The sequence below is a fragment of the Colius striatus genome, chromosome 9 (genome assembly GCF_028858725.1).
Source record: "Colius striatus isolate bColStr4 chromosome 9, bColStr4.1.hap1, whole genome shotgun sequence".
Taxonomy (NCBI): Eukaryota; Metazoa; Chordata; class Aves; order Coliiformes; family Coliidae; genus Colius; species Colius striatus.
Window position 1 is genome coordinate 15,094,032 of NC_084767.1, and position 27,575 is coordinate 15,121,606.

The following is a 27,575-nucleotide window of genomic DNA, read 5'->3' on the forward strand; positions in this document are numbered from 1 at the left end:
ACAACATGGAAAGCCAGCACTTTGTAAGAATGAACACTGGGAACCAAACCTTGTATGTCCCTGTACTAATACTTTCCTTTTGAGGAGTCATTTTGTGGTTTGGATCCAGAGGATAAGGGAGATAAGTCGATGTGACTAAAGCATCTTTTTGATGCTTGGTTAGTCCTTTCCCAAACATGGCAGCCTGCAAGATTTGGGGCTCATTTTATCACCTTTTTATCGACTTAGTTTTCAATGTGCAGCCACCTGGCTAAAACACAACCTGAGGCTTTGTACACTGCTGTCCTAGCTGGGTTTGCTCCAGATTTCTGCGCCAAGTTTCACCTCCCTACTTGTGATTTTAATTTTAGAACTGTGACAGTTAGTGCAAACAGGCTGGTGGAGGCATGAAGTTTCCTTGAATAGCTCAGGAAACAAAAGAGCAAATTTATTTAGGGATGTTTCTTCTTATGGATAAAGTTCGCCCTCAGGCTTGAACATATGCAGACTTGAAATCACCTTGTGAAGAAAAGGATTTTCTCTTGGGACACAACAATAGCATGAAAAAAAATCCTCAAAAATAAACCCCAGATCACTTTTATTGAGTTAGAGCTTTATTTAGGTGCCTACATCTGGTTCCTAATTTTAGGCATGCATTTTTACCAGCATTGAGAACACCAAAGGCACAGAAGCACCAAGAAGAGGAAGTTAACATTAGGAGTGAGATTCCTTGTAAAGCATTGCATATTCTGTGATTTACACTTCTAATTCCTACAGATGCTCTGGAAAAGCCCACTTTCCAAATGTTTACTAAGCACACTAGGTCTGCTGGTGGGAAGTGCAAATTCAAAGTATTAATATTAGTGCTTAGCTATTGTATCTAAAACACAATGGGGACATGTGGTCATTAAATGTCATTTGAAGAAAAGAGAAATCTTCCCCTAGAGAGGTCAGCTTTCTTATTCTAGGAATTCTCTGCTCCCAGGCAGATCTGCAGCATTGAAGGGAGACTCATCCACGTCTCATCCGTTCTTTCAGAGACTGAAGGAAAATCTCCCGAAGGAACATATGTGGCTGCTATTGCTCTTGTGTTTTATTTCTGCACCTCGCCTGTGCTGTCCTGCAGCTCAGGCTGGTGCACTGCTGTTAGTAAAATACCAAAGATCAAGCTGGTATTGGAAATCAGGTCAGCTATTGTGCCTCAGTTTTAGCTCTTCTAATTACTCTATAGCACAGTGAGACACACACACAGAGACCACAGAAAGTCCACCTTTGGAGCAACCCTCCTTTCTCTATATTGCTGGATCTAAAGAGGGGTTACATTTTGCTTCTTAGAGCTATTAATTTGGTAAATCATTCCATCTGTGCACAGTCCCTCACCTCAGTTGCTTCATCTCCCCCCACAGCAGCTGTTGGTGGAGGGGAAACATCCCTTTAGCTAAGGAAGAGCCCTGCATCACTACTAGCTGTGCATTGTTCCCTCCATCCTGCAACACCCCCTCTCAGATGTTTTATAGCTGTGCTCTAGGGAGCTGTTATCTAAGGGAGTGTAGCTACTCTGACATGTGTTTGAGGGGGAATTCCTCCCCTCTTATTACTACACTATGCATTTTTTGAAGCTCTTTCAACATGAGTGGATCTTCAGTCCCAGGTAAGCAACAGCCCTTGGGCTAACTTGGTGAATGTTTTCTTTTACAGTGTTCATTTACTTCTGTGGGTTTTGAAGTGGATGAGATCAAGGGGGTTGTTTTCTCACAGTTTGCTCCTAGGTTGCTGTGAGTGCCCTGGGACACTCTCTCAGGGAAAGAGGCCTGTGTCCTAGAAAAGGAGGCCTATATCTTGAGAAAGGTAAAGTGGGATGAGGGGGTAAGAGTCTCCTTTTCTTTACTGGAATTGGAAATGATACTTGAATCTTTACTTTCTGGTATGATTGTATATCATCCTCTGTAAAACTAGCCACAGTTAGTGTCTAGGAGTCATTCGATCATGTGAAGAAGTTTAGTGGTTATATAGTGAAGCTAATTCAGGTATTACTGGAAATGTTTTATTATGCTTCTACTGGCTGTTTGCCCACAAGTGCCGTACTTGAACTTTGATACTCTGTATATGAAATACTGATTGCTCTGGATGCAGATGAACTTATAAAAGCAATTATCAGCTCTTGGTGGACATGTATCTAGTGCTTTTCAGAAGAGTTCAACACCTATTACACCAAAACCTCTGAAAATAAAAAATGTTGAACAAAGGATGAAAGATGTTTGATCCTGAGGTATGCTTCACCTTCTCTGTCTGCTGCATTCTTCTGTCACTATAAGCTGTTTGTCACTTTGGTGGGCTCCATGATGCATTGATGAAGGGCCTTTTTTTTATACCTCAAATAAGAAAGAGGTTTTTCTGTTTTTCTCAAAAGTCTGGACTTCTAAGCTATTCAGGTCTTCTTTTTCTTTATGACAGTCTTCTCTTATTGGATTTTACAGTAGTCTGTCATGATTTATACTGGTATAAGGACAGATAACTTACAGAACCAGAACTTTGGGGAGGAAAAAAGACTGTGGAGAAGTAGCGAACCTTTCCCCAGACTTGTTGTCATTATGTAAGAGTTTAGGTGGGAGGAATTAGTAGTGTTGTTTGGTGTAGAGTAGCTTATGTCTTTAAGGTGACCTGAATATTTGCTCTAAACACCCTTTCTAAATCTAGGATCTTTGATTGATAGTAAAGCATTTGTAAGCTCCAGAACAAAGGATTCGATGTCTTGCTGCATAGAAATGGCTTCCCAGTGTGTCTCCTGTTCATACTCCAGGCCTGTGGCAGCCAGGCAGGCTGCCTCAGGCTCTGTGCCTTACAGAGGTGTAAATTGAGGATTCTCTAAAGAGTGGAGAACTGTCACTTATTTCATTTTACTAAAATGGCATCAGGAAAAAAAAAAAAAAGAGATATCTTTATCTAGACCCTTAAAGTTTCTTGATTTGATGGTAGAAATGGACCTGATATGAGAAGTTCAGTCAATTACTCAAGACAGCAGAAATCTATTTCTGAAGAACAAAGCAATGTGTCACAAACGTCAGAAGTACTGGCTGAAAAACACAAGTAATTTGTCAGGATCAGGAACTTTGTGAAAATTTTAGACCTCAGTTAGATGTAAGAATAGTCACATTCCAGCTGACTGGCAAGGACTGTGATGGAATCCCAAAAAAGTTACGTCTTGAAGCAGTTACTTGAAATCAATCTGAACCTACTGATATCTGATAGTTTATTTACTCTCATAATCACATTGATTTACCATGGTGAAACCAAGAGGACAATCCAACCTTTGTTTCTGATGGCTACTTTTCATAAATGGCCACGTCCAGCAAGTCCAATTATACTCTTCCATATTACCTTTCCATATTACATTTCCAGCCACTTCACAATTGTCTTTTGTAGTATGTAAATGAACTACATAAGCCTCTGGTAAGTGCCAATCCTGGTAAATACTGTTTCAGTAGTGATGATTGCTATTATTATACCTTTTTGTCATGGAAAATGGAATATATGCTGCACTTTCAACTATTGAGCTATTATATAGGTTTGGCATTATAGTTTCTGCTGATAGCAAATGTTGTAGTTGAGGATGCAAACAGCTTCCATTATAAAAATATGACTTGGTGTTCTCATCATTAGCCTTGGGGTGAAAATTGTTTCCAAACAGAATTAAAGCAATAAGAAAATAAAGAATCTGGCCCACCACAATCCTCTTATTGTAGAATCTGCATCTGAAACCCTATAAACAGGGTAGTGAAACAAGATACTCTGCAAACTATGCTTCTCAGTAGCGAGCAGAAGTTATTGAGCTGCTTTCAGAGTCAGGCTAGTGTTGTGAAGCCAACAGTGTAGTCAAGTTTCACCTATGTTGTTCCTCTACAAGCGAGTCCAGGGAGATCCCAGTTGGCTCTGCATTTGGGCCATGGTGGTTCTGTAAGTTCCATAATGCATTCCAGGATAATAGCATTGATAGTGCTGTATGGCACAGACATACAGTAGCATGTACTGTGTTAAGAACACGGAGGAGACATGCAACTGAAAAGTATACACATGTAAAACAGATAGAAAAACAAACTCTTTTTTAAATTAATTTTCTTGGGTGCTGGGCTGCTTGGGCTTCCAGTAAAATCAGAGGTTACAATGAATGGAACTTTCAATTCACATTCACTGGTTCATTCACAAGACAGAGGAGAATCAGCTTTGATGCCCAGGGCTGCCAAGTCCCACTAGAATGGTTGCACTGCTGAGCTCATTTTTGGGAGTAGAAGTAACAGTTGGGGTGCTTCAGCACTGCTTAGTTTACATGCCAGTTTTCACTGTTTCCAGAGCACCTTCTTTGATAGCAGGAGCTTGTTTTCACTGCAGCAATCCAGAAATCAATACTTTCCTCCCTAAAGTAAAGGGCAAAGGAAAGGTACTTGGAGAAAGAAGGAGGTAGAGAGCAGTGAGGAGTCCATGGCCTGCTGCAATGGCAGGGACCAGGGACCAAGTTGACTTCTATTCACTGACACATTCTGACTCAGTCTGTTTCAAATCCCTGTTTGTGAGGGGAAGGGAAATACTTCTTTACCTCCACCAGTGTTAATAATAGCCCTTATCTAAGGGATTTCCTTGAATACTATGATGCTTCTTATCCTTCTTCTCCTCAGCTCTAGCTGCATGGGATATTAGCAGGCTTAAAGAAGGAGGGAGGAGTCATCCTTTCTTCCTCATTGTCCTTACTAAAGAGGAAAACGCTCTCACAAAGGCAGGGAATATCTGTGCTGCTCTGAACGTGCCTGATTCAGAAAAGACTTTGTTAGCTGACTCAGCTTCAGCAGCACTGAAATGAAATTAGAGGGTGTTAAGCCTGTTTTGAAATGCAGCATCACTGTGACTCGATTAATAAAGACCAAACTCTTTTAAGCTGCCTCTTTGGCTTTGTATAATTAAAATTTTGCCAATACATCATGTTGTTGGCTCTTTTTTTTTTTTTTCTTTTGTATGCCAAAAAGAAATTCTCTTTATCGCATTAGCCTCAGTAGCTGGAGGATGCTTGTTATTGAAGGCATCCAGATAGTTATTGTCCCATTCCTGCAAAGACCACAGAGGGTTCAGTTCCTCATGGAGCTCTACAGGTACCAGCAAGGGCTGGCTCAAACACAAGGATGTGTGGAGCTCTGCCTTACCCATGGCAGCAACTGTCTACTGGCAGAAGTTAGTTTATCTGAATGGTTTTGTTTGAGACTTCACATTCAAAGCCTGCAGTATTTTCCTTGCCAATTAAACTGAAACCTTGTTTAGAAATTGTGTACTTCACTTGCTTCTTGTGCCTATTCTACAGAGATACTCATATTCTCTGACAATTAGTATTGTGGTAAAGGACAAATAGTGTTGCACTATTTTTCTTTTACTACTTAGGCAGGGTGGCAAAGCCTTTTCATGCCTTCCTCTTTTAGTCTGTGTGTGGTAGACTTCTGTCCATCTCTGCTACAGATGTTGTTGGTAAAACAGCTTCTAAGGAAACAAGTAGGTGCAATGTACTGATACACTATTCCCTGTCACAGAAGACATGAATACTGTCACTCCCTTTGTAACTCTGACCTTTCTGAGCTCCTATTTTCCTCCCTCAACTTGTTTGTTTAACCTACCTGTTCTTATGGCAGGGCATGTCTCTGTCTTTCCATGCTGAGTTCAGCACAGCAGAGCCCTGATCCTTTGGTAATGCAGCAATAAATCTCTAGGAGAGTTCCTCAGTTTGACAATTGTGTACTGAGTCTCATCTTCTGACATTCAGGGACCCAGCAAAGTCAAATATCTGAAGTAACCAGCAACACAAGAACAAAAACCAGGTTGGCTTTTTGGAAACTAGATAACCAGCTTTTCAATAGTTACTGTACTGATCTCTTCTGATAATCTGTCTGCTGGTTTTGATGACTGAGGCTTGATTCTCTCAAGGTGCTGTTGCTACTTGACTTCTGAGATAGTCCAACATCTGACATCCACAGAGATGGTATTCTTCCGTCTGCAGAAGGCCTGTGCATCACCAAAAACTAGGTTTGATATGGTGACTGAATCTTATCCTGTCCCTTATTGCCATCTAACCATGCCACTTATCCCCACATGACTCAGCTGCCAAGGATTTGCTGGATGGTATTGTTGCTGAACAATTGTTGTTCCCCCTTTCCTTTCAAGCATAGCTGGCCAGTGTAGTTTTTATCCAAATACATAAGGCAGTTGTAGCTCTCAGCTATACTACATCAAGTACTAAGGCTTGCTCTGCTATGGTAAAATTGGTCTAATTCCATTAAAATCTTCAAGCTGTGCAAGTCCATACTGCCTAATTATTCACTGAAAGTTTCTGAGTATATGTCTGAAGATGGGGGGGGAAGTATATAAAGGCAGAGTGCCCATTACTACTAAAAAATGTAAACTATGAGAGATCTAAAATTGCTTGTTGCTGCTAAAAGTCTTTGAATTGTGAAGAGTATCTTAGGGTTGTGTAATTTCCTTGGTGCACAGTATTTTCAGGCTGATATAACAGTTTGTGTGTAACTGACTTTTGCACATATCCCATATTTTGACACAAATTGTCTAGCGCTGCAGCTATCGTAAATGGTCATCACAGTAAACAAAGCCCAGTCACTGTGTGTTGGGTGAAAGGAGCAGATTTGCAGTAAAACAGCTGACAGAGGAAGAGACAGTGTGAGACTGCAGCCCTGAAACATGTCACTGACTTCAGGCAATGAAGATCAGCAGGAGACAGGACTGCAGCAGATGGTCTGAGTTTGATTAATCAAATGTCCTGAATTAAAGCCTGATTGTTTAAAGAAAAGTAGGTTAAAAAAATAAAAGCAAGCTGACAATGTAAATGAGTGCACTGTCTATTCCTATTATTAACTTCCAATAACTGAAGGCTGAAGGAATCATTGTTTTCCTGTAAGCACTCGGTACATTGAATATAAGAGTGTCTAAATGTATTTTAAACATTGTAGGGATCAAGCAGTTGCATAGGTACAACAAATTCTGCATCCTCTGGAAAGGCTGAGTGTGATGGGTTGGGGACCTGATGAACAACAGGCAAGGTCATACCAAATACACAGGGCTCCACCGGTCTTAAATTGCTCTAGGCTTATGAAACAGACCCACAAGTTGTCTGTTCAACCCCAGACATATACCACCCTGCACTGAATTCAATGGAGTAGAGTATTCAAGCCTTTCAATGTGACTTTATTTCCAGAGAAGTAAATCAGATCTCAGTTCCCCATGGTTGAGACTGCATGGTTCTTTTTTTGCTTTTAAATTATGTGCACATTTTATTATAATTAATCATCATGACGTAAGAAATGGGGAGAAATGACCAAAGTAGTGAAAATCATATCCAGCTCTGATTTTTCTGTCTCTAAAACAGTTAAAACCACCCAACATTTTAGGAGCACAGAACTGAATTAAAACTATAGATTGATAGTAAGTCCTCTTGGCTATAAGCCAAGAGTGGAGCTATTAATTTGACGCAAATTAATCTATGCAAATTTGCACACTGATTTAATGAAGAGACAGACATGCAATCATTTCATTACTTCTCAGGTTTTCAATTAGATTGAATTCAGTAGCTGGCCACCATCATAGTCACTGAGTTTTGCTAAAAGGTTATTTGATGAATATTTATGAATTTGGAACTCTGCTACAGCTGGGCTTAATAGCAAGTACCATACTTTCTGAGTACATGCAAATGATTCTTCAAATATCCTAATGTAGTGATTGATTTACCTTTTTTTTGTCTTGACTGTTCTATCTTTAATCCCAGTTATTACTCTGGTGTTCTGGTCTGAGATAAATGACTTGCTCTGGGGTAAGTGACTGTTTTATATTATTACAAACACTGTCTTGCTTTGTGACTATTCCAGTGTGAGATGTGATGTTCTAAACAGCCGGAAATGTGACAAACCTCACTCAGAGTGCAAGCAGATAAAAAATGAGACAAGCCATAATATTGCCCTGGGTAAAAAAAAGGTGCCACTTCTACAGATGTCTGAGATTAGAAGGATGGATTCCCTTCTCGGAGTTCTATAATGTTATTCACCTTGCAATCATGCTTAAGGATGTGCTCAGCTCAAGTCTGAGGCTTCTGCTGTATCAGCTGCAGCAAAGCTCGTACATGTTTAAGCATTGCTTCAGTTTGTACTGGTGCTTATGAATCTTATCCAGCTTTTGCTGAAATGGAGCTACACCAAATTGCTATAAATAGGAATAGGAGCAAGTCCAACATGCTCTATTCCTGCCTCTCATTGTTTCAGATTCTCATTTGTAGCAAGGATACAGAATAAAAACTGAATACCTGATTGCACAGTACATTGATGTACTGCAGAACTGTTCCTGAGTCAGTGGATATTTGGGTAACAGAGTGGACCAGGTAACTAAAGCTTTAACTAACACATACACACACGTTTGTACTTAAAGAGCTTTTGAAATGTTCTCCTCTCAACTCGTTTAGGATCATAGAAGATCTCTACCCTCAAATCTGAAGATACATCCACTTTATTCCTCCAGGCATCTATTTTTATTATTAATAGGCTTTGGGTTTTTTTTTTGGTCATTTTCAACATACCTATTCACAAGGGACTACCATCAAGTTGGACCAGATATCTTCTGGAGACAACCAGAATCAATAGAAGACCTGAAAAATACTGGCTGCCCTCAGGTAGCTTTTACATTCCAGTCTATAGACAGAATGTCAGATAATGACAGAAGACAATCTATTTGGTGCCAAATTAAACAAGGACATCAGCAAAAAGTCATTGCATTATTATGAGCACTCCAAATATCCCTTTTTCTGTGTTCATCTGTGTAGACTCTTACAAAACTTGCAATAACAGTGTAACCATAGGTGGATTGTCTAGCATCTGGCATGAGAGATTTATTGTGTCTCTCTGTGTCTCTTCTCATCTGTGCCACAAAAGGGATTTTCTTTGGATGCTCCTGAAGTCAGCCTGAAGAAATACACAGCTGGTAATTTGGCTAAGAGGTAGGAAGATTTGTTGCCTGAAGAAAACAATTCTGATGTCTGAGGTCAGTGTCTCACTGTTTATCCCAAGCTTCAAACTTTGCCTTGGTTTCAGAGCAATCATGTGAAAGCACGCATAAATGTGAAAGGAAAACGGCTGTAATTTGTGAGCTTTTCAAAATGAGAGCTTGAACTGCACAAGGCAACATGGAAATAAACCCTATATTTTATCTATTCCTAATCAGAGCTGGCTAGCTAGAGTAAAAACATACATATATTTTAGTAAACTGTGGTGGAGATGACAATTGTAACTTCAGAACTAAGCCAAAACTGGTGTCATTTGCACCTTCTGCCAGACTCCTCAGTATGCTAGTTAAACCAGTTTTGTTGCCCTTTGGTTGACACCCACATATATTATAATTACTTGCACATAACCACATAACTGGCTCACTCTACCTGAGCAAGAGCATTTTCTGTGCTAAGAGCCAGAACAGCAGGATGTATCTAGAAAGACAAGAAGTTGTGATAAGGAAGTGTTGACTGAAGTAGACTGTATCTCCTTTTAGGTTTCACTCTCCACTTGAGCTAAGGTGTTAAGCTCATTCATTCCTACCGTAACACATGCTATCTTGTACCATCCTGCTGACCTCTGCCTGCTATCCAGGCTATGAATTAAATATTGTTTTTAATGGAGGAATTCATCTGGGAAAGTGGGAGTGCAGCAGAATTCAGAAGGTTAGGAAGTTGACAGGACAGGGCAGGCATGTTCCCATGTTGATGAGACCAAGTCCTATTCTTATCAACTTGTAAGGAGCCTGGCCACTATTCAATTAATGGTTCCTGAAATAAAGTGTACTTAAAGTCTCTGTGATCCCTTTACTCAACAAGGTCAGAAGGGTGCTGTTTCCATTGCAGCCTGTTTCTTGCACTAAATAAACACCTGCAGGTTATGTCAGGCAGGACTCAGCTGTTCTGCGAGGAAATGCTGGAGGATTTCAACACTGGATTGCCTGGGGATAAAAGCTAATTCAATATAGGCTTTGGGAAAGTTTGTAGCAAATGTCATTGGCAGGGTTTGTCTGTATGCTTATGTAAATCAGAATATGTGTGGAGGAGGCATATCAAACCGGCAAAGTAATAGTATTACCAGCAAAGTGACCTAAGGCTGAACCATTGCAGGGAGGTTGGACGGAGTGAGGATTGGAAAATTCTACGTACTCATTTAAGGGGTTTCTGGTTTTTCACACCAATTTATTTGCACGATGCCTCTACAACTGAGTGTCTAATCATCATCTGCTTATTCATATTTTTCCCTTCTGTGGAGCATACCCCCCTTGAGCTTTTTCTTTAATCTAAGAAAAAGAGCTTTCATCACTACCTTGAGATGTAACTGTACAATTCGTCTGAGAAGTGGTGCTACTTACAATGCTATTATATCACAGTGCATGATGTTTCCATGCTTAACTGGAAAGCTTGTCAAATGCCTCATTGCCTTCCTGAAAATCACTTTTCTTCTGAGCAGCAATGACAAATGACCATCACAGGGCCCATGGAATGGGGAAGGCATACTGCAAAACTCTGAAATTAATTTCCTGAAGTAACAGACTAAAACCCACACTTGCACAGCTTAATTCATTTCAGCCAGTGGCAGTGTTTCTGACTCCCTTACAGGCTGCAAGCAGCTGAAGTGTTTCCCCTGTGCTGATCTCAGAGATGATGCTCTTTGCTTTTGTGGCTCACCAAAAGGGCATGGCACATCCATCTTATTATGAAGTGAGAAATTCCCTCCCTTCAGGAGTGAGCAAACAATGGCACAATCCCAAATCTCCTTTAAAAGGAAGAGCTGTACACAAAATAGGACTGCCATGTCTAAGGGACTAGGAGACGGTTTTGTCCCAGGTCCTGCTACTAGCCTGTGCTGAATTTCCTGGCAGGTCTCTGCCCTGACAGTGAGAGTCTTTCCCTTGTGCACACAGGCTGGGCTGCCATACTTGGAAAGAATGGCAGGAGACATTATCAGAGCTAAGGTGACTGTGGGTGAACATGTGAGGGAGGAACAGTTCTCCAGGAGGGAGGGTATCTCTCTCAAGGATAAGGCACCACTCGCTTTACCTGATATTATTCCTTCAGCTGTCACTTTTGGTCAGTTTCTCCAGAGCTGCCCTCAGGAGGAAGGCACTGGCTTATTTGTGAGAAATGGAAAAAGGGAGTAAGAAGGTGGGGAAAAGTGCTTTCCCTCACAGGCACAGGGCTGAGGCGCTGACTCTAAGGGCAAATATAAAATGGCTGTCCTCACCTGTCTCCATCAAAATGGCTTCCCCTCATCTGGGGGCCAGGAGGAGATGTGCCATTCAAGAGCACTTTGTCAGGGTTAGATGCCATGTCCTGCCCTCACTTCCTGCTGTGTTTTCAGAACCCTCTTGCTGTCAGGCTTTGAATGTTGAGTAGGGCTAGCTGGGCCATGCTCTTCCCTGCTCCCTGTGTGGGGATGTGCTGTGGTCCTGGACATGGTGCTGGAAGCAGGGTCAACAGTGGTAGGGTGGCTGGAGTAACCATGGACAAGCTCGTCCCTGTGGTGCAAACGTATCAAGGAAAACCTGTTGTTAATAAATCATGTTGTTTCTTCTGGGTTTTTATCTCATGTATATACTCCTGTGCCCTGGCTCCTCAGCAGACACAAGGCAGTGAGCCCAGCTACCTGCTCCAGCACCTTGCGGGGCGCTGGGAGAGAAGTGACTGTCAAAGGGCCCCTGGACAACATCTGAAGCTCAAGGTGCTGAGAAATCACCTATGTCCACTCTTTCTTGTGTGAGAAGAGCATCTGGCATGTCAGGTAAATGCAAAAGGACTTTTAAATACAAAATTTAAATGGTGGGGAGTACATGGTTCTGAAAGAACTTGCAAGGGGCTGTGCAGACTCTTTCAGGGCTGGTTTTTGTGCTACTACATGAGTGTGTATGTTTGAGAGATGCAGTCTGGGAACAAGCAGTAAAACAGTAGGATGCTGCCTTAGCATGTAGGTTAAAATTGAACTAAGGTGGTGACGTGGTGACAATACATGATAATGATAAATAAATATATATATATAAAAATAAAGCTAACAACAAGGTTTCGACCTTGTAGCATTTTACATCAGAGAAGAGCAGAGCTGAACACAAAGTAGTAGTGCATGCCATGCTGTGCTTTTGAGTTGCCTGTATATTGGTGCCACGCAGTGTGTGAGACTCAGTCAGCTGGTTACCATACCAAAATATTGGTCTTTCAGCAAAGAGGGCTGTAGAGAAACTCCCTGCTCCAGAGTTAGTCCCAGGCAAGAGGAGAAAGCTGCCGAAATAGCTGGGATGAGATGCAGGGCCATAGAGACAGGCCCTGTCTTAGAGCAACTCATGTGATACTTTCTTACAGCCTAAAGCACTTCAGTGATCTGAAAGCCACCCAGGATTGTGACTGTGCCTACTCTTTGAATTGGCTGTACAGAAAGTATAGTTTGTATTGCTGTGAGTTGTATGAAACCCAGTAACTCTTTAGTCAAAGTAAACCTTTCCTCTTCATTTCAGAAAAATACAGCAGCTAGCTGATCTCCCTCGTCATTTGTCAAAGCATCCACCAAAACAAAAAGTCACCAGTCAGAGGAGTTGTAGGGGCTTCACAAAATGCCATTCTGTGGCCTTAGAGGAACAACATCAGATCATCAGTGCAAGCAGCTAGAGAAAAGCACTGGCAGCACAGGGTTGAGAAAACGCTGAATGCAATGTTTTGTTGGCTAAAGAGGGACTTAGAGCTCTCTCCTGCTGCTTCGTTCCTGGTGTGTGAAGAGAAACAAGGCTTTGTACATAATTTGAAAGCAAACAGGACTGTGTCAAAGATATCAGACTCCACTATTAATTATTTCTCCCGACTGGAATGACCCATGGGAGTCAGATTTTTAGTCAAGTCCTCTGGGCAGGCAGATAATATCATGAAATGTTCTTATCTGATGTTCCACTGACATGCACCAGCAAAGAAGATGACAAAAAAGCTCAGCTTCCATTGGAGTTGAAACTGAGCAGCACATGATTTTAAATAGCTGCTTTAAGTTAGCTACTTCTTATACTAAATTCACTATTTGCCTGCTCCATTACTTCTGCTGTAAAACAATCAGTAATCAAGACTATTAATTAGAATTTTTTTTTAAATGCTTTTGAATGTTATGCAATTTGGGTCAAACTGATTCTTCATCTGAAAGGTTCATAGATCTGCAGGGACTGCTGATACATACAGTATAGTTGCTTTAAAGGTGTCGTCATTTCAGAGCTGTTGGACTACACATCTGCATTGCTGCCCTCTGTCAGAATTCCCATTCGGGCAGTTTCAACTATTTTCTGAGCTTCATCTCCAGTAAAATTGCAGGTCCTTGGGGAAGAAGGTGCTGAGGAAAATAATTTCTTATGTGCTTATAAAGCTTATACCACTATAGGACTCCAATCCTAACTGAGGTCTTTGGGTACTGCCACTGTATAAATAATCTTCCAAATGTTGCTGTTCAGAAACTGTTCGGGAGACTGTACAGTACCTGAGTCCTACTGTGCCGATTCAAGGGCAAGGGATTTACTGTTGATTATTTCATAGGATAGATGTTTGGCTCATAGTAAGAACTGGGCATTCAATGGTGGTGTCATTACTGTCTTGAATTCCTTGGACTAGATGAGATGTGCAAAACCTAGTTGCAGGTCTGGATTTCTCTCAGCTCTAAGGCCACATTGGGTTGTGTGATCTCACTGGGTGCTCAGATGTCACTTGAAATGTAACCTGCTCAGGTCTGAGCATCTTCTTGGGTTCAGCAAGAGCGGAGGACTGGGTTAGCTCAAGACCTCGCAGGCAGGTTCATCAGTGCATTTGAATGCTTTTGGTTCAATATGCAGGGTGTTTGTTCCTTGAAGAAAAATAAATCTGTCTGAGAAAGAGGATTTGTAATTACTGTTTGTAATTTGGATTAAATTGGCATTTTGGGCCTGAATGACCTTCTATGCAAATATTGTTTCACAAACTAAGCAGTGTGATGATTTCCCATCAATTCACGGGAAACTTATTGCTCAGTCAACACACTTCTACATGCATGGCAGAGCAGCACTGAAGCAACAGTACTTCCCTTGGTCAGCAAGCTGGGTTTATTGTGCACGTTTGATATTCCAGCCATACTTTCATTTTCATACTTAAAAAACCCCATGGATTTTCCCAGCAAGAAGTTCTACCATACCACAAGTGCACTGCGCAGTTGCCTCTCTCCTCCAGCTCGCCTCTCAGTCCCAACAAGTGCCTCAGAAAGTGTAATACTTAAAAAGAACCATTATATGTGCATCAACCTTTACCAGTGATAGGCTGCCATTGCTCTGGGCATGTATGAGCACAGACATGGCACTGAAAAGTGAAAAGAAATGACACTGAGCTTGAAAGTAACTTGGATATTGAGAAATGTGCTTTGTAGGGCAGTGTAAGATCTTTCTTCGCTGGCACCCGATTGCGTGATTTGTTTCTTCTGTATTCATGAAAAGCTCTTTCATTAAGGCTACTTCTCACATTTATTTTCTTTCTAATTACACTGATTTATGATTGGGTTTTAATTAACTTCTCTTGTCTGGATCCTACCTCTGTACTTAATAGATCCTTACGATCTAAGCCTAACACATTTCACAGTGGTGGAAGTGGCACGTGGAAATACCCTTGTAGCCACAAGCTTTAATTAATAAAGGACTAGATCCTCTAAACAGAGCAGTTAACGAGGAAGATTTCAGTTTCTGTTGCAAAGGAGGTGAATGTCTTGTTCAAGGTCTCTTTTGAGCCCTGGTCTCCTAGGGACAAATCAGTGCTGTGGTCCTCAGGCTGCCATTCCCACAGGCCAGGTACACTGTGTCTCCAGGCACATCCTGTTGTCCAGGCACTTTGGCTCTGTGACTGCTGTTTTTCATTTTTGTGTGCACTCAGTAGCTCTAGTGAGACCTCAAATCTGACTTGACTTTGGAGGATGTTGGGACCTCGCAGCAGACAGGAGAACAGAAAAGTGACTATAGTGTTAGGCTGTTGATTTGTTGAGAGAGCTGGCTTGCACTGCAGGTCTGGCTGCAGAGATATATATCAGTGCTATGAGTTAACTTCAATGTGACATCAGAGTTTTAGTTTAGTATGATAGTCCAGTTCCTCAATTTTCTAATAAATTTGGGTCAACGCTGGTCTTTTGTGGGATAATTGAGGTTGATCCATTCTGCAGGGCAAGCAGGAAGAAAATTCATTACTGTGTGGGGAGGTCAAAAGGGCCAAGGTGGAGAAATATCTGTGTCCTGAGCACTGCTGTTTAGTGCTGCATCCTAATTGATAAGTGAACTATGTAAATGCAGATCAGGTCAGGCTCTGCATTTTATAAAGTGTCAGAGCTGATGAGGCTTTCTTTGAAAAGTTATCTTGCTGTGCTGCATGCTGCCCACAGAACAGGGAAATGGGACTTCTAAGTATTGTTCGTTTTTAATTCATGGCAAATTTTTTTAATGATCTTTCTGCAGCACTCAGTCTGCTGAGCATAGTGATTGTCTCTGTAAATAAAATACTTGCAACGCAAATAATAGTCTCCTACCCTTCTTACCCCCTTCACCTCCCCATAGTGCTAGATGCTGTACAAACCAATCACAGAGCAGAGAAGTGATAGTTTCTTAGGTCTGCAAACAACATAGCTGCCTTGTAATAGGATTTATTAGCTTGAGCTTAGGGTCAAGCAAGTTCAACTTCTTGCTCTAAAGCTAAAATCAAAGGCCACAGAGGCCATGGTTTCATACTCCCTTGGGTGTGGACTTTGTAATTTTTTAAGAAGCCAAACCTGACTGAAAGCACAGTTTCCATCTTCTTCCTTCCACCTGAGCTTCAGGATTCTGAGTGTCTCCATGAACACGGCTGCCCTGCACAGGAACAGAAAATAGGGGCATCTCTGAGCTGACTTGGGTCATTGTATGGCACTTGCAACCCAAAATCCCACCATCAGGAGGAGGAGATCTGCTATAAATAGAGGGCTTTGTTTGTGGAGCTTTGACTTGCAGGATCATGCTCAAGTCCCATAGCCTGAGCACTCTGCTAGAACAAATTGCTCTGAGAGATCTCGGTGTTTTCCATTTTACTATGATTGGAGGAACACCAAGTTTTTTTCATTCACTTCTAGCAAAAAAACCTTCTGACCTCAGGGCTTTACAAAGCACAATGAATTAGAATCATCCAAGAATGGGGCCTTCCTATGAAGTACATATTCATTTGAACAAGTGATGTGGGGACAGAATTCCTATTTGTGGCATCGATCATTTTTGTGATAGGCCCTTTACTGCCACTACCCATCAGTGCTAAAGCTGGGAACCGTTGCTCTTCACAGTGAGGCAAGAAATGGGTCTCTAATTATGAATACTACTAGGGAGCAAAAGCAACCCAGGGTTGTTTTTAGTATCAATGTAAATCACCACTCAGGCTCAGACAAGACACACTGTTACTGACATTAGAATTGTTAATGTAAACATGTCAGGTTTGGGGTTGGTTTTTTTTGGTGATAAGAATGTGCAAATAAAATGGGGAAAAAAAGAGAAAAGTTCAGAGGATGCTTAGAATTCTGATTCTTCCAGGCAGAATTCTTCTGGTGGGCCCTGGGCTGCCTCAGACACTGGTTGGAAGTGAGAAGTGTCAGACTGCAATCCCAGGCTGGGAAAGGTGTGCTATGGCTGACGGTGGCCTTCTGAAGAACAAGGGATCCCTGATCCTAAAACAGGAGGTTGAGGCTCTCATAGGAGAAACAGCTTGGTTTGTACTGTTTCATGAAACTAAAACTGAAGAGAAAATATGATTGCTGGCTATGAATACCAGAGGGATATCCGGCAGGAAGGAGAAGAGCTCTATAGTTGACCTGTGCATCTATAATCTTGGCCATTGCTTTCCCACTGTATTAATTGATTTAATGAAAGATATTACTTCTCCCTGCAGACTTTGCTCTTCTTCTAGTGTTATAATAGCTATGATACTTCTATGCTTGGCACTAGAGTAGAAGACTTGAAGTCTAGCTAAGAATACATTTATTTTGAGTGTGAGGAGGCTTACAAGTATGAGAGCTGAAGGGATCTGGGAAAGGCTTACAGTAAATATAATGTAGGCAAGGCAACTGAAAATGCCATAAATTGGCATTTGATTAGTATCTGAAGGATTGCATGACGTGGGAGCACATGATAGCATAATTGTTGTGGCAGGTTGAGAGATTGTCTGCAGTCCTAAGGGCATGTGAGCTGAAATAAACAGACTGTGTAACATCAGTGAAGTGGGAAAAATCTGCATGAGGAACATCAGCAGATTTACTATCCAATGGTTTCTATTTAATTATTGATAGTAATCCAAGTACTGCTTACTGTATCTTGTACTATTTTGCAGTGTTTTCCTCTGTGTATTGAATGTCTGAGTTACTAAGAAACTATATGCCTTGGAGTTGGTCTAGAACAATGAATGTATTCATCAGCTTTCATATAAAGCAGCTCTAAGATCTCACTGAGGGAAGGCTTCAGCAAAGACTTAAATTTGAGGATGAAGGAGGACATAATAGAATTGTACATTGATTGGCACATCCATCTAATGTACTACGTAGGCTGTGTCATAAGGTTGGTTGTTTTGTTCTGTCTATGTGCTTAGAACTTACAAAAGGATTTCAGAAATTTCATGTCCATACCTAGAGTAAGATTTTGTCTTGCACTTGGGCACTGTACAAAGGAGCCAAGGTCTTGAATGGAATGCTGTGCTTAACGCTTTCTCTTTAGTTCTTCCATGGAGAAAAGCCAGTCATTAGCCAGCCAAGTGGATGAGGCTGTGGCCCTCCTAGCTCTCTGATGCCTGCAGTGGGAGAGTGACTGGCTGGAGGCTTTTTGGGTAATTACAGTACTACCCAAAAATTACTAGGGAATGCAGTGTTTTGAATTCTGCAGCAGTTTCCTCAATGGGACTGGATGAGGGATGGCATAATGCAGGGTAATCTTGAAAAAAATTTATCTGAGTTGCCAGACTTTTGCTGATGATAAACAACCAGAGAACATTAAAATATTTCAGTAAGTTAACCTCTGCCAGTAGCATCACTGGAAGTACCAAACGGGAAAAGCCTTCATGATCCTGCTGCGCTGCATTGATCCTTGCTCTGTATTTTAAGAGGTAGATATCTTGTCTTAAGAAAGGATTTACTACAGAGCCTCAATTTGTATATGGTTTATTGTGATACAAAATACTTCCTGCACTTATAAATTTGCAGGTATAAATTCTTCTTTGAAATCTTCTCTGAAGGGGTGAGTGATGGAGGAGCTGACGAAATACTATGGAAGACCTCACTAACTAAGCCTCCCTGGAGGAGTACGTGTGCTCAGAAGAAAAAGCAAACAAAACCTCTTCCCACATATTGCATGAGCCTAAACTCTGAATGTGGGCTACTCTTTCTGATAGGTTGAATAGGCTTGGGATCAACCCATGTGAATGGGAATGTATTCCCACTAATTATACAGCAATACTCTTGCAAGCCACTGTTTAGCAATAGTAGTTACAGAGCCATTGCAAACAACTGGATGCGCACAGGATAATGTTCTACTCTGTCCTCGGTTATCATTCTTCTCTTGTTGTAAATGCATCTGAAGGGCGTGATTTCCATTTAGAGTGCATTATAGAACCAGGTCAAACATGAGGAATTCATTTTTTACCTGCCTAGTAACCTGACAGATCACGTAGTTTGATCCTTGTGAAATTATCTGACTAGACGCAGTGCTCTTTGAAAGCGGAGGATTAGGAACTCTTTAGACAAAGAATCAGACAGGTGTATTAAAACACAGTGCTAAGAATAGTTGCTTACTCTAGCCTTATAGGGAAAGTAAAATTAATGGGGAAAGTGTTACTTATTCGACTGTGAGTGGGGGAATTAGTAATAATTGCAATAGTAATTCCTAGATAATGACATTGTAATGATTCTTTCTATTACAAGTGATAATGCTGTCGTTACTACATTACTCAAACTCAGATCCGTGGGGAAGCTCTGTAGGGTGTGCAGTGATTGAAAGTTCCACATTAAAATAATTACCCTTGATCTTAAATTTAGAATGTGTGATAGATATCTAATGTTTGCTAGATTTCTTAAGGCTCCTCTTCCACAAAGATTTTTCCCTATCTGCACTGGATTCTGGGTATTTTTGTTCTTTTTACACTAGTTAATTGTTCAGGACATGTTTAAGGATGATATTCAAAAATGAAATAGTTTTAGCATTGTTACAGTGGTGACAATCAATGAGCAGCTTATTTCTTATCTAATGTTGTGAAGGGAAAAATGTATAATTCCTTATCCAGAGCTTTTCTGTTCCTGCTGCCTCTTTGAGATAGGATTTCAGCATCTCAGCTGAAACCTTCAGCGGCAATGTGAGAAATGTGACATAGGGAAGTGCAAGAAATGTTAATCTAGCCTCACTTTTGTTATGAAAGCCCTGTTGAAGAGGGCTGAGGATGTGAAGGACTGTGAAAGGGCCCTTCTGATGAGAGTGGAAGGAAGTTATGGACTTGGGCTTCCATGCAGACTCTGTGCTTTTGTGCCTGTCTAGCTAACCCAGGGGCACCTCCAGAACTTCCTAAAGAGGGCATGGCAAGCCCTTTCCCTGGGAAATATTGTTAACTTACTTTTCCTAGGGGCAAGAAGCCTTCTTGATCTGGTATTTTAACTGGTATCTTCCATGCTACTTAAGAGTCAGCCCTCTGATGACAGAATGAGGCACATGGTTGTCATATACAGATATGCCTCGGTGCAGCATAGAGCACAGAACATTGCTGAAATGCAGGGAGAAAATAAGATGCATTCCTCTTCTTACTTTTCAGTGGTATTGCTGGTAGCAATGGGAAACTGCGCCACTGCTACGCCTTGCCCTCAGCTTGTCTTTCAATGGAAGGCTGTGGTGACATAAATGCTAGATGCTGGTGGTTTAAGATTGCTATTAACTTGTAGGAATAATTCTGAAGTAGGGTTTTATTCTGGCTTTTTTTGTTATCAAATGAAGCAGAAGGAAGCCCGTAAAATAATATTTTGTAAATTAGTTAGGCATAGAGAAACACAACTTGCTTCAAATGGGACATGAAGGAATAGCAGGAGCTGGACCATCTGCTTTGGAAGCATTTGCACTTCATAACTCTACTTCTTCATGACACCCTGAACAGCAGCTGTTGGCTGGGACTGCTGAGAGGGCTTGGGTCCCACATGAGGGTGATGGTGTGCTCAGCTGTGAGCTCTGGGGATTTCTTGATCTTTCGCTGCTTTTAACCTCAGTGACAATCTTATTCCCTTACTGAGCTTGTCCCAGTTAACTGAAATTATCTTGTCAGGATTCTCCTCTGGCTGTGAATTTTAGTCTTTGCTCTTCATACATATTCTCCTTTGTAGAAGCCTTCAGAATCTGAATTCTTTTTAAGTATTTTTTTGAACATATTAATGATATTGGCAATTACTCAAAGAAAAACACATAATCAATGATTGTTAGTCTGAGGTGATACATTTTAAAAATACAGTCTGTGCTTGCCTGAAATTTATTGCTTCAGGCAAGGTGATAGCTTTAGCAGTAGCTTTAGCAGTGCCATTTCCAAAGGCTTGCGCTGTGCATTTATTTTCTCATTAGCATCTAGTTTCTATTGTATATTTTGAACAAAGGTAACCTTGGAGTGGGAACACATTCCTTTCTGTCAGGAAGAACTTGTGATGCTGTTTCAAAGGTGCATGCATGATTGAGCAGCAATACATCATAAGAAGCTCTGCAAAGAAGATAATTCTCCATGGGCTGTAGTAGAAGAAAAGAAAAATCCAATTTTTAGATTACTGTACTTTGGGGGGGGGGGTTAATTTATGTATGTTGTGACAAGCTCTCTCAGATGGTGAGTAGACTGTTTGTCAACTCATAACTATCATTCTCCAAAATAGCAAAAGATTCAATGATTTGCATTTTAGTAGGTTTTGGTAAAAAATTATATTCCTTTTTAAATGAAGGAGGCTGTTGTCAGTGCAAACTATTTCAAAAACACAAAAATCCAGACTGACTTTAGTATTTTGAGAGAAGAATTTGAAACAGTGACTCAGCTTTCCACTGCAGCATCCATTGTACAGTGTAAAACCTCTGGTATACCACTGGCATTTAAAACATGCTTAGGGTGTATACAGTCCACACAGAGGTGAAAGTTCATGGTAGATGTATTTCTGAGGATCGAGAAGACATGCTGAGGATGTAAGGGAGGGCAGTCCTGTGGCAAAGCACTGAACTGGAGGGAGGGGAGGCCTCCTGGAGGGTGAGGAAGTCTGTGGTGGAGGGAGAAGACCATGTGAACAAGAATGCCAATAAATATCAATGGGACACCTGGAAATGGCCTCTTAGATGTTCCTGTTCATGAAAGCATCTGTGTTCCAGCAGCCTCTCAGAATATTAGACCTCCACTCAAGAGGGTAACTAGGTTCCTTCTGTAGCTTGGACCTGAGCTGGGATAATAACCACTACCCTGCACAGAAAGGACCCAGAACGTTCCCAGAAACCACAGGGCACGGCTAGAACAGATAAAAGGTAAAAAACACTGGAGGCAGAGCCAAGTATCGACTGGGATGCTAATCCTAGTATTCTGATTTTACAAAACACAAGCTGAGATCTTTAACAAATCTGCCTAACCTCAGACCCATCTATGTCAGCAGAACTGTGCATCCACATCTGAGGTGAGTACTGGCACAGAAGAGTGACTTCTGCCAAAAATCCACTACTAGTTGTGAAACCTCTCATGTTTGGAGAGTTCATCAGTGGAGCAGCAGCTGCCCCTAATGCTGTCAGGATTCTGACTTAAAATGCCAGCGCTGCAGCTAACAGTACTGTCTGCACCAGCGCCCTGGGAGCACCCTCAATGGCCTCCTATAGATTAGCTGAGTTGTCCCAGGAAAACAGAAGTACAGATGATGAACTGTGTAAAGAAAATAGTATTTCTTCAGTTTGCTGGTTTTGGTCGTTTCAGTCACAATGGAGATAGCTCTATCTGTGCTGAGGATGCTGTGCACTGAGTGTTAGACTGAGTACAAACAAGTTGCTCGGGCTCATTCTGCTGCAAAGAGAACAGTACCTGGGGAATTTCAGATATTAAAAAAAGGGCTGCACAAGCCAAAGCAGCTGGATGGTGGCTTTCAGCTCTTGCTGCAAGTGAGCTGTAATGCTGGCCCTTGCTCTACTACTTTTATGATGATGAAGGTATAACAGGGAATGGATGCCCTAGAGTTTCTTGCTTTCATGATTTTCCTGTGATAGAAGGTTAGAATCCTCAGCCTTTCTAGGGCATGTGAGTCACAATAACTTGCTTCAATGGAAAATGTGGCTATTCAGTTTTGTTCTAGGTTGATCCTAAAGGGTAAACTTCCATCAGACAAGTTACTGGTTGAAGGATGAGCTTCTGGTGGGGAGGCACTGTATAATCACAACCCCAAAAGACAGCTCTTGGCTTGAAGTGTGTTAGCTCTGTAGCCAGCTACAGCTGTTCTGGCTTGAAACATCATATTAAATGCATTGTCTGTTTCTATTCATAAAACAATGTTTTATGAACAATAGGAACTTTAATGTATTTGAAAGTGCCTTAAGTTGGTAATAATGATGAAATGCAAAGAATCACCCAAAAATTTTGTGTTTACTTTTATAATGTAAACAGCTCTGTTCGGTAGTGCTGCATGGGGTAGTCAAGATTTTTTAGCTGACAACAGAAATCCACATATGGCTCAGAAAAGTGTTGGCATGCTTTTGTGTGAAGTTTGTTAAAACTGTATGATAGACATCTTGTTATTTATAAAATCATTTTCCTTTCAAACAAATTTATTCTGTGGTTTAAAAGCTGAGTTTTAAAAGCTAATTGGACAAGACCAAGGATATAATTAGATTTATACTTATGCAGAATAGCCTTCTGAGGCTATTGTGTAAAAGAACGCATCTGAAATTGAAGTTAATCAGAATATCACAACTGGAAAAAAAAAGAATTGCCATCATCTATAAGTGACAATCCCAATTGTATGAGATTACTGATCCCAGTATCGAAGGCAGAGGTGATCTGGTGCCATTATTTGCTATCCATCTTGTCAAGCCTTCTTCCTCTCTCTTCTCCTGGGAGTGATGCTGACTGCCAAAATCATCAGACCTGCTGGTGGTGTTTGGTTTAACCTTTTTATTGCTACCACATTTGATCACTCACTGAAGACTGATTCATAGCTGTTAACAAGTGCATTTAGTAGTCTTATTTTTTTCTGACCATCAAATCAATCACACTTTTAGAAGGAGCAGAACATAATTTATTTAGTAAATAAAAATCTTCAGAAGCAGCCTAAACATTTGTCAGGGTTTTTTAGTCTGTCCTTCCCTTACATTAGAAAAGTTTCAAAAGAACATCTTCCAGTCTGCTTGCAGTTACTTCCTTGTGAAGTCAAAGATAAACAAAAGCTTGCTGAAGGCATCCTACAAAAGTAAACCAATCAAATCAGGCCAAGTTGAGTGCTTTGACTTTGTTAGGTGAATAACAACAGTATGATTTCTACACAGCTTAATTTTTGCCATTCAAACATGTGCAGCATGCACAAACATGACTCCCCTTGTTATAAAAATCCAGCAACAATATATTTTCCTTAAAGAACAATAAATGTCAAATGGAGGGCAGAAAATTCATTTCATTTATTCAGTGATTTAATTTCTTTCTGAAATCTTTGTGCCATAGGCCTATGAGTGGAAAACATGTATGAACATTACACATTGCAGTGCCTCAAACTTCAAATATGGGTAACTCGGCAGAAAGATTCCCTTTCTAAAGCTTAATGAAGATTATTCAAGTCATGTCTTACAACTTTGGTAGCAAGAATTGTTTGTGCAAATTCCTGATTAGGACAAAGATTTATGAGAGAGAGAAAGAGGGTATGGGCTACACAGGACTGCTTGAAACCTCCAAAGTTCAGATGTGATCTGCAATGTTGATTAGGTAGTTCCAATAAAGAAATGGCCTCCAAATGCATTTTCTGTGGCCATTTCTTTGTTAGAAATGGCCTCTGAAAATCTAAATGGCTTACTAGATCTCTGTCATTAGGGAGACAGCTAATAGGATGCAAATATACTAAATTTCTAAGAAACACTGTGTTCACATCCATGATACTCCTGATACTGCAAACATTAGTGGAACCAGAAAAAAATTAGTGTCTTGAGGTTTACTGAGTCTGGTCAATAATGAGTTATATCTATTTAAATGTGCTCCCACCACATTGACATGAAGGAGCTGCTGTGATAAAGGCTGTTCTTTTCTGTGCATGAAAGGGATGGGTTTGCCTGTCCTTTAACCACCTCCTGATCTCCTGCACCAACTGCAACTATATCAGATCTCAGGTCACTCTTCTTATCTCCAAGTTTATTAACTGTCCACAGGTTTCCGGACCTTGTGCTTTTCTGCCTGTGCCTGGATCATTTCATGCCTGAGATACGTCTGGTCTCTCCTAGAAACGTACAATTCCTATTCAACTTACCCTGGACTTGTAACTGCCTTTCCCACCTATGCTATAACTTGTTGGGGCCTCTCCATATGCTTTTACCTGCCTTGCTGTTATCACACATCAAAGATATGTGCTGCGTCCTGACTAAACAGAAGGCATGCTCCAGCATATTTCTCTGTAAAGTGCCAGGGGCCAAGTTCTCCCCTCAGCCTCTGTGCACGGCTCTGCTTTGATCTGGCAAGAGCTGTGTGCACAGGCACCTGGGGGAGTGGATCAGCTTACCTGTGGTTTACCTCCTCTCCCTCCCAATTATTACAGGAAGCAGTAGCTTTTACAGTGTAAATGAGACATTTGAAAGAAGCTGTTGTTAAAAGGTTCCTCCTAATTCCATGATGTAAATCTCGTATATTAAAGAAGTCGGCCCCCATTAGGTACACACTATCATTTAGCACATGGACATATCAGCCAATGGCAGGTATCCTCTCTTGCTAATATTTATACCATTCTATGATTCTATGAATATCTATGCTTTTGGGTAATTAGAGCTCATCTCTATTCTGAACAACTTACAGTTGGAGCTTGTATGCAAGACCAGAGAACTTCATGAACAGGAATTTTCCAGTTGTCAAATCTGAGTGGTTTTGTGCAAATGACCTGACTTCCTAGATTCCTAACAGAGTACTGTTTCCTGCTATCCAAAATTCTGTACAAATTGAGTAAACATTTTAGGGTTTCAATTCCATGAAAAGGCTGCAGGTCTTTGACAAGAATGATCCTAGACATTTCAGGGGTTTTGCTGAAAACAAAGTTTACTTTACTATTAAGCTGTACTTATTGTAGAATAAAAAAGATGGAGGAAATATGCCCTAGACAGCAAATGGACAAATGGTCTTACATGTATCCCCCAGGGCAGAAGGTGAATTGAATTTACAGGTCCTGAACACTAGCAGGGCCCTAGCCACAGAATGATCTTTGTCTCGTTATGTTAACATAATCTCAGTTATATACTGACTGACAATAACCCCTGAACGCTCAAAAAAATGAAATCAAATGCTGGAATCCCTTCAGTACTACTGAATTATTAATATTCACCATTTAAAGAAAAAAATGTCACTGTTTTAGATTAATAGCTTTTTAAAAAGTGTTTTCAAAGGACAAATGTTTATATTCATGTGGATTTTTTTTCCTTATCCATTCAATAACCAGACTGCAGGGAATCATTTCTGAGAAAGCTGCTTTGACTCTTACTCTGAATCTTTTACCTGTAATTTGCTAATGAATTTCAGCTTAAGTGCAGTTAAAATGTAAGAGTTTGACTAGGGAATAGATTGAAAATAATAATTTTCTCTTTTCCTTTTTCCTCTCTAGGCATTTGTTAAGAAATGTTTGAACCCAGTGAAGTGTTAAGAGGCTGAGAGCTTGTTAAAATAGCAGAGGGGATGCTCTTTGAGGGGAGGCAAAGAAGAAAGTAAGGCAGGAATCTGAAGAAACTTCCTTTCCAAGGAAGATTAAAAGCATTTCAATTTGAAGAAAAATAAATGTCCTTTCAGATCTTCCTGTTACACACTTTAAAATCAAATGAGCCAGAAAATTTGTTTGGCTGCTTCTATAAGCATCAGCCTTTAATGTCTGCACTGGGACACTGGACCTGGTGTGCACGTGTCTAGGCTAATTGCTTTGGTAATGGTCTCGCTGCAGCAACTGGATCCAAAACTAGAGGGATATTTAGGAATAAAGGATGCATTCATAGGAACTGGGACTGGCTAAACCCAGGGTAGATGATTCAAATATCTAGGTGGCAGTTGGTGATTCATCCAATTTTGATAAGGACATTTTACATGAAAAAGGCTTCTCTTTTCTCAGTAGTTAATCAACTTCTCTACTTATTGTTCAATAGACATTGCTTAGCTCAGGTTAGGCACCTTCAGGGATGGCTTCTCCTGGCACTTTTGCTTTTTAATATCATGCATTCCTTTCTGTCTTCTCAAATGCTGTAACCTATGGGATCAAATCAACTTTAAATAAAGAGGGCCAAGTCAGCCAGCTCCAACACAACAGCAATATCTTTGCCCATGGTGCTTGCTGGCTTGAGTAGAGAATGAGTTTGTGATACATCTTTTTCTAGGAGCACACTGCCAGGCTTCACAAGGCACAGTCCTGAGATGAACCAATGCACAGGAATGCAGCCTGCAGTTGACATATTGGAGTAACTGCAGGGGTCAGGACAGACATCAGCTGTTTTCTGGTGCAAAGGCAATAAATGGGATGTCTAGATGTGTGTTTGCTACATACGAAGGGACTGAGGCCTCTTCATAGGTCCAACACACTGGTGCCAAATAGGAAAGAACTGCTTAACCTCTCCCCTGTTGCCTTCTGCTCTCTCTGTCTCCATCTGATGCTTCTTAGGCCCTGCATGGAGCTGAATCAATTTGTTAATCCAGCAGAAAATTAACCTCCCAAAACCAAAAAGGTTGGGTTTTTTCTGAATTGACAGAGTTGGCTCATCACAGGATCTGATGAGTGTCAGAGTTGAAGAAAGGCAGAAAGCAGGTCTTCTGACTTTGGTGCTGGCATCTCAGCTGTTGTTGCCTGCCCTGGAAAGTGAAGTTAACAAGGAAGATTTGATTACTGTGAAGTATCTTAGTTTTAGTGAGATGATAGGATAACAGGATGATCTGTGGAGAGAATATCTTGTGCTGGGAGCAGATCTGACCTGACTCTCTGGAAAGGTGGTAAAACAGGGCTTAATGTGTGTACAATGTTAGTTTGTTTAATGATTTACAGGCATGGTGATTGAAAGCATTCAATTAGATTGTATGTGATTAAAGACACTTTTGCTGTTAATCAATGTGGATTAGGAGGATAGGTTTAAGAGTTTAACACTGAAGGGGACTTAAAAATACTTGTGAAATACAGACAGGCATTCATTCAGCTGCAAGCTTTTAGGATCCTGAGAAGCCCATGTTTCATCTCAGAATAGCATACAGATGGGGAAACTTTGTTTACAGATGCATGATGTTGTGTGAAAAAGACTTAGTGGGAATATTTGCCATGGACTTTTAGTAT